Raw genomic sequence first — 9,284 nt, 5'->3', positions numbered from 1 at the left:
AATATTAAAATTAGCTCAAAGTGTTTTTAAATTTTAATTATGCCCTTTGGAATCCATGCCTTGGAAAACTTATTTTTCCTTTAAATAAACCAATATTGGAAATACATACCTACATAAATATATATATGCATATTTAAAATATGCTTGGAAAACACACTTTATTATAGCATGCATCTTAATAGGAAAAATAGAGAAGTCCACAGTTCACTCTCATATGTTTTTAAAAAGATTTCCAGACTATACCTAGCAAGTTTTTATCCCTTCAGTGATGCATGCACTCGATTGTGAAGCAAATCTTATTACTTGTCTTAGTAGTAACAATATGGGTGTAGGGAGAGATGAAAATGACTGCCACCTTTATATCCTTATGTGTACACTTTTTAAAGGTGGGTCGAGCGATGCTCTCTATACAGAAGTAATAAATGCTATCTTTAGAAGATGGTGATTATAATAATGATTCTCCCTTGCCAGAAAAAGTAACAAAGGTATTTTAAATTGTATTTTTATCATGATAGGGAGATTTCAAATAATTTAGCTAATTTTAACTAATAACTACTGAGAATTAACATTATTATTTAATGTAATCAGTACTTGAATAGAACATAAATCCAAGAACTAAGCACTAGGGAAGATGTATAACAGATAAGGCTTAAAGATTTGTAATTCTCAAGAACAGAAAAGGGAGAACCCAAAGGAAATTAAGTGCTGGCTTTCTCAAAGAAGGAGATTAGGTTTTCTTATTTCTTAAAATTAACCTGCGAAGCATATATTTTATGACATGTATATATTCTTATAATCTTCCAACCATGTAGATTAAATGTATTTTCTACATCAAGACTTTTTATTTTATTTCCAGTTTCTGTTTCTTTTCCTAAACATCAGAGTAAACTGTTACTTTACCTTGTTTTCATAAATTATTTGAAAATATAAAATATATTTTGAAGATTTATATATTGTAAATGCTATACCAACTTGTTCACTCTAATAAAGGCACTTAGCCTTGTGGTTGCATTTGAGAAACATATAAGCACAATAAAACTTTACTTAATATACTCCAGCATTTCTTCAATAAACAGTGTGAAGTCAACTTACTATGTAATTTAACAGTTGCTTGTAGCAGCACTCTGTGATACTAGTTGAAAATAGCTACTCTGAAACATAAAGCCCAATGCAGAGAAATTATTCTATAGGTTTGCTCAGATTGAACTAACTGGTGCAGAAGCATGAACTTGAGAAAGAGCAGTATGAGCAAGCTCAGGTGTTGAGCTATTTTAGCTGTTTCTCTCTTCTCCTCCTTCTGTTGGGTCACTTGAAAACACAAATAAAAGTGACTAGCATTTTAAAATGCCAAATAAAGTGGAAAATTCTCCAAAGTAGAGTGCGAGAAAAAAATTTTAGAATTTCTCCCTATAGGTACTTATTATTATTATTTTATTATTACTTTTTATTATTTTCATCTAAAATAAAAATAAATTATGCTTGACCTTTAACAAGTGAATAGATACTAGTGTTCTCAATAATCTGTTTGGCCGTCTATCAAGTATGGAAGTAATGTGTACACAGACAGACATCATCTCAGTGGACATCACAGCTATTCTGTCTATCTGACTTCCTGGATTCAGACCTATTCTTTCATTTGATTTAAAGTAAGAAAAGATGAGTCATGTTGCAGAGGAACCACATGTCCTCTGTAGGTACCAGCCATCCAAATGGAAGGATTTCTGGACCTCTAAAATTATTCCACCCTGGAGACAGTGTTGAGAGAATGGGAAGCTGAACTTTTGGAGCCATTTTCATCTTTTTATTTTTGTCCACATAACATTTGAATAGATTTCCTTCTGTTCTTCTTTCTTTCTCTCCCTCTTTTTCTCTCTCTTCTCCTTCCCTTCTTTCCTTTTTTTTTTTTCTTTCTTTCTTTTTTGCCAATGTTACAATGATTACCTTAGTCAAACCATGTCTGGAGAAAAATGAAACCTGTGCACGTAAGTTATTCTCTGATACTGTTTTAACAAGATTCTATGATGAGTTCTCACACAGAAGGCCCCTATAACTAAGAAAAGATGTTCATGGATTATGAATTTTGTTGGCATTATAATAACATTAACTAAATTAATTTTTACATAGAGACTCCAAAGTTTTCAAATGAATCCCCAATCAGTAGAAAGTCTTTGAGAATGAGTATTTTGAAATATATATTTAAATATATGCAAAGATATTAAATATATATTATGATACATATAAATGTGTATTTAAGTAGCACATAAAGATACATCTTAAATAATGTAAATATGTAAGTATAAATACATTAGATTTAAATTATATAGTATATTTAATTCACAATACATACTTACATGCCACTGTACCAATAAATTATGTATTTTGTAAGACATAAAGTAATTTCTTAAAGATGGAGTAAATAAACAGTATTATTAAATTTTTATTCTATTAACCAATGGAAAATTCAATCTTTTTTTCTCATATGATGAATATACTCTTTTCTTAATATTCTAAATATATCGGTAAAAGTCTAATAATAAAAATAGAAACCTATCTAAGAATTTTTTTGGAAAGGGAATTTAGTGCTAGGAATTGCTTACACAGGAAATAGAAAAGCTAAGAAATTGAGCAAGGGCTGGTGAAGCAGCTCAGGGATTAGCAAGTGTAAGTAGACCGCTTAGCATACCTGGGTGAGAGGACCCACGGGAGAAGAGGGGGACCTGAGGCTAAAGTTGCCTGGTGGAAACCAATCAGGAGATATAGCCACTGCCAGGGGCACTGCACAGGCAAGAGAGGCTGATATTCTGGTCTATATCTGCCTTCTGGTCTGCAGTGTCTGGCCAGAGCCTCCCATCAGCAAACCTAGCCTCACGCACATGTCTGGACAACACAGCTCAAAGGTGCAGCTCTAGCTGCAGAGGAAAGGGTGACGATGGAAATGAGGCAAACCCACCTAGTACCTTTGAACAGAACTTTCCACAGTCCTGTAAATAGTCCCTGTCCTTTCATATTTCTATATACTGGCACATCTCCATCCATCTGCCAGGAATATCTTTCTTTCTTTTCTTTGTCAGTCATACTCTTATATTTCTTTCAAAAATAAAGTCATTTATTTCACAAGCATTCACAGAGTTCCTATCACATGCAGTGTACTGAGTGCTGAGACATCAGAACCATCAGCTCTTTGGGAAATAAGTCTATTTCTATAACTTCTGTGATCATTAAATATATATCAAGTCAGCATAGTCGAGTAGTTCTGAGCAAAAATCCAGAATACCTGGGTTAGATCCTGTCTCTTCCATCTATCAGCTGTGTGAGCATGCCTCAATCTCTTCATCTGTAAACTAGGGAGAATAATAATATGTATATTCTGTAGGATTGTTAGATGGATGACATACATTAATATTTTACAGCACTTAGAACAGTTTCTGGCAAGAGTAATTTATCTGCGTTTGTTAAACTAAATGTGTGAATACTGAGTCACTCCTTTTTCTGTGCATCCACAGCCCATCATCCATATTTTCATTATAGAATTCATTATATTAAGCTGTAATCTGCACATCTGTCACTTCGGATAGAATATAAACTCTTGCTAGGGAGTCCATGATTAATCATTTTTGTATTCCCAATGCAAAGAACATAATAGATGCTCAATAAGTGTTTGTTTAATTAATCAATCACTTTATCTAAACCTCCCCTGTGTCACAATCACGAAACAAATGATTAGTGCCAAAGGAAAGATATTTTTAAGAGTTCTGAGACTTGACATTCATGGAGGAGGTAGCATCTAAGCTTTTAAAAACTGGCTAGAATTAGATACATATTGCTAATTAGAAGAGCCAAGGGGAAAAATGAGCAAAGACCTACAAGTGGGAAGGCATGGGGGTATGTACAGGGGCAATGAGTGAAAGGAACTTGAGTAGACATGATTCAAAAAGGTAGGTAGGATTCAAGTTGTAGAAGTCATGCAGGAAGAGTCATTTTATATTGCCAAAGACTCTCAAACTCTATTTCACTATCATACCCTTAATGAGTAAAAAGTACACCTGTATCACTCATCTATGCTTACTCAAGATTAAGTATGGCTCCTTTCTTGCCATTCAAGAAAGTACACCTATCTACCTCTCTATCGTTTATAACCTGAACTGTTTTTAGTATCAAATGTACAGATGCCCCAAATTACTCTATTGTTAAGAACTGTTACTTCAGGTAATGCAGAACAGTTGGAAAAATGAGTTGAATGTATTCAGATTAATTGTCAGGGATATTATTGTGACAAAAATCAATGAAATAATTGTTAATAACAGTGTCTGGGTTTGTATCCTGCATGCAAGTTCTCAAAAATGGATGCATGATGAAGGAAAATCAAGCTCCAAGTAAAAATGCATGGCCAAAATTCTTAATTCGGTAATCCCATATGTACAAAGGATTATTTTGCACTTCATTTCAACTAAAGAAGCCATTCTAAAATCTGAAAATTGAGACTCTTCTCTAAGCGGCTTGATTTTTCTTCTTTTGCATGCATAGTGTACTGCAAAGCCCCTGAGAGCTGTCATTCGGCTCTGACCTACTTTGAAGCATGTTTCATTTGGGGCTGGGAGCTGTGAGAACATACACTTCCTCAGGACAGTAAGAAATGCCCATCTTTGGGATTAAATCAAGTTTCCCACAGAGGCACTTGATGGTGAATTGGTCTCAAATAGTCTAAATCGCTTGCCTTGTGTGATGAGGTTGTTCTTATTGTTTGGTTTGGTGGTAAAGTAGCTTTAGGGATCTCTGAGTAAGTTACAGTCTACTCTTTTGGTCCAAATTACCTTCCTGTCCTTTTACAAAATTCCTACTCTACTCTGCCCCTCTACTTCCTTCATAGAATCTCTTTTTACTGTCTAGCAAGTGAAACTTTGTGACCTCCTCTGGCTGTGTTATCAGCATCTCTCTGTGAATTGGTCAGCAGGATGGAGATATTTTCAGAACTATTCAGCCATATATATATGGTCCCTTCTGGGTACCAATTACCTCAAACCTCACATGTAATATAAGTACCCTGATACTAGGAGACAATGTTTTTCTACATTTTATGCTTCCTTATTATGCTTAGTTTTCGCTTATTTGTTTGAACCTAAGTTTAGAAATTTTAATAGCTTCTTTGCTTTACAAAAGCATAAACAAACAGGGTTTTATTCAGATGGAGAGCTGGCATTTAGAATTTCATTATGTTGTAATTAATTAGTTAGGTAGTGTGGGCACTTTCCTTACACTCTAATCTCAATATCTACTTGCTTTCCTGGAAGGGTGCTTTGTCCAGAGTAACCTGGTGACCAGGCTCCCATATGACTCTCAATGAGTCTTGTCTCCTGCTATTTACGCCTTTGTGTAACCCTCTTTCGTATTAAATAATTCTAATATTGCAGAAATAATGGAGTGTGCCTTCTAGGATTAGGTCATAAAATATATTGTGCCTTCTCCCTTGCTTTCTTGGAAGTCATTCACTTTGGAGAATACCAGTTGTGCCATAAAGACACTTAATCAGCCCTACTGAGAGGTCCACATGGTGAGGAACTAAGGCCCAGATGTATGGGTCAGTTCTCTTGGAAGCGAATCTCCAGCTCTAGTCAAAACTTCAAGTGATGGCAGCTTCATTTGACACCTTGATTACAGACTCAAGAAACACATGAAGCCAGAACTGCACAGCTAAGCCACTCCTAACTTCCTGACCCCCAATAAGTGTTTCTAGCCCCAGAGGAAACTCTTAAGATAATTTTTTATTGTTGCTCTGTGTGTGTATGTGTTGTACTGTGATTATTCCCTTTTACACATGAGGAGAACAGCTTATCCAAGATCTTGTAAATTAAAAGGTGCAGAGCCAGGGCTCAAATGTGTATCCCTCAGACTGTAGGTTCACCCTTTATCGCTCTGCTCTGCTGCCTGCCTCTAAGTTTCAGGGTAATTTGCTATGCAACGATGTATACTAATATGAGGGACTTTTATTCTTAGCTACAGCTGTTTTACCCCTCAAATACCTGCACTTAAAAAAAAAAAAAAAAGTCTCTCCATTATGAGGATGAATTTTATCCGCAGTCCCTTTCTGCTTTACATGAGAAAAATGATACTCCTTTTATTACCATTCTTTTGACCATTACAAAGCATTTAACATTAACTGACAGTAATTGGTACCCATGCCCCACACTTTTCTTAGTTACTACATTCTACTGTAACCTCTGTGAGAGGTGAGGAGGTAATCAATATGGAAGAAACTTAATCTCAGCCTGCTGCAAAGGAAAAGTAACACATAATATGTTACTGCAAAGTTGATTTTTTTTTTCTGAGAAAAAAAATTTTCTCTAGAGACTAGCATATATTTTATAGTTCTTCACAAAATTTTACTATAATGAATTGATTAAGAGCTAAGAACCCTGGGTTGAAGTTTTAATTGTATTACTTTGTAGCCTGTGACCTTGAACAAGGTAATTTTTCTAGTCCTTAGCTTTTTCATCTGTAAAATGAAACCAGTGAAGTCCATTTGTTCATTCAGCCTTACTACATGTTTATTTAGTATCTTCTATATGCCAGCTTCTGCATCAAAGGTGAACAAGACAGGCACGACTCATACCTTCTTGAACTTTACAACTTAAGTTTAGCATTACATGAATTCAGTTTTGGAATAAATTCATGCCAAGAAAGTCTATAAAAGGAGCCTACTCGACACATATATTTTTTTAGCAGCCGTGATATTAATTCTGAGCTAGATGCTGATGGTCTAGAACCATAATGAAAAGCCTCCAAATTAATAACACTAGATTACACTAGATGTAGCTCTTTATACTTTAGAAGGCACTTTCTAATTATCATATGTGAGCTTCTCAAAAACCATTTGCAATTGCCAGTTTTATCATCAGGACTATCCACCCACCCACCTCTTACTTTGCCTTTGATTATATTAGATTTCCCAGCTGTACATCTCAAATGTGTTTCTCCAGAGCACTTATCCCACCTGTAATTAAATAGTGAACAAGGGGATTTTTTAAAGTCTGCCTTCTCTTCTAGACTGAAACAATCTAGCTGATTGTTCTATCCTAGTATTTAGAACAGAGAAAGTACTCAATATATGTTTATTGTGAATGAATTTCTTTTCAATTTTATATGTTTATAGATGAAGACCCTGAGAGAGAGAGGTTAAATGGCTTACCTAAAGGAGCACATTTGATTACATAAGCATCAGATTTAGGCTAGCCCTACACAGAAGATTTCAATGCTTCTTAGGTTAGACAGGATGTGAATTTATATGATTGGCCCTATGCTTTTTGCCTTGATTTTTTTTCAAAAGTCTTTATAATTTTAGTTCACAGCAAAACTGAGAGGAAGGTACAGAGATTTTCCATATATCCTCTCTCTCACACACTCACAGTCTCTCCCATTATCAACACAGCCCACAAGAGTGATAAATTTGTTACCATTGATGAATCGATGAACCTGCATGACACATCATCATCACCCAAAGTCCATAGTTTACATTATGGTTCCCTCCTCCTTGATTCTTTTTTGATTTTGGTGGTAGCCACAGCAAAGATAATAGCACGCTCTAACAGAGGTGTTGGGAGACAGACAAGAGACAATCAGGTACATAATCCCTATTGTTCAGAGGTCTTGTTCCATATAGCAGATTCATGCAATCAAAAAATTTTGCTAGTAATGAGAAAGGAAAATTGAACCAAAAAATTTTCATTTTCAGATGGAAGTATTTTTTTAAACATTAAATATAAATTAGCTTGGCAGATAATTAATTCCTTTGAAATTAGCAGTATTAAATAAGTTTCTATTAAAAACATTAGAAAATATGGAAAATGAGATAAGAAATTTGTCTTAATATCTTGTATCTCTTATTATTTTTCCTTTTCCAATTACAGAATTTTAATGAGAGGATTTGTCTAAATGGAAAATATGTCTATACAACAATAAAATTACATTTCTCTTTCCTTCTTCAAAACTTGGCTTCTTTGTTTAGAAAACTATATTTACTCACTTGCATTTGTGTCAATTTCCCTGTAATGTCTAACTCTATTAAAATATATTTGCCTGTGGCCATGCCATCTTTAAATTTTCCTTAATTTGCATGCACTTCATATCTCAATGCAAGGCCTAAAATGTCTGACACAAAGTCTATACATAACAATACTTTTGATTGACAGAAAGGTTTATTATGCATTGATATGACATCATATTTATGTATAACAATGACTTTTTGACTGACAACTTAGCAATGATAGAATTCTGGATACCTTCTCTATACCATTTTTTATTAGACAAATAAAATATCCAGATAATTGGCTGAATTTTTCAGTTTTCATGCCAGTTGCTTACCATTGAATATGAAAAAAAACACAATGAGCTAGTTTTTCATTCTTTATTTTTTCCAGTGGTGAAAAATGATATTTTGTCCTCATAGAAAATCATATGGTTCCACTCCTTTTTTTTCTTTTCGTGATTTTATGTGTTAAAATTTGGCAACTCTGCCTTTTGAGCCATGCTTCTCTTGCTCGCGTCTGCCTCCACTTCTGGAAGTGTACTTTCCCTTCTAATAAAACTTTTATTTTCTACTGTCAAAAAAATTGGGGGCAACTCTGATATTAAATGAATCAATTTTTAAAAATAGGCATGCTTACAACTGGTATTTGGAATATTTTCAAGAACCTGATGGTGAGAATAGAAAATCTTAATGGGTTTCTGCATTCTGGTCTCATGAGAAGGCTCATTCAGGAGGAATGATCCACATTAATGTACACCAATGCCAATCTATAAACAAGTCTTTCTAGTATGCCTACCATACAGTCAGTATTAAGCAGAAGGTTCAGACACAAGAAGGACTTAGGGAATACCATCAAGCAATATACCATTAAGTGTTACATAATGTACTTCACTGTAAGAATCCATAGAAAGGCAAGGCCAGAATAGGCAAGGAAATATTGTGACCTGCTCTGTATGAGACTTGAGCTCCATATCAATTTTTATGTTAACCAGCTGGAAGACCTCAAACAAGTTGCTTAACAACTTCACGTCTCAGTTTTCTCATCTGTAGTATGAGTTAGAGTGACACACTTGCTCTTTTGTTCTACGGCTTTATATAAGCCAGGTTTCACAGAGAAGCAAGGTCCATACCAAGCCTGGAGAGCAGATGTAAGGCCAACCTTGGAGTGACTGTGAATAGACAAAGAAGGAAGTTCAGATCAGGAAGAGAGCCTGCTGCACAAATCTAAGATTCTGAAAAAAAAAAAAAAAAAGACTCTGCTCTT

This window comes from Rousettus aegyptiacus, unplaced genomic scaffold (assembly GCF_014176215.1).
Source record: "Rousettus aegyptiacus isolate mRouAeg1 unplaced genomic scaffold, mRouAeg1.p scaffold_m13_p_7, whole genome shotgun sequence".
Taxonomy (NCBI): Eukaryota; Metazoa; Chordata; class Mammalia; order Chiroptera; family Pteropodidae; genus Rousettus; species Rousettus aegyptiacus.
This window is presented reverse-complemented; position numbering follows the sequence as displayed.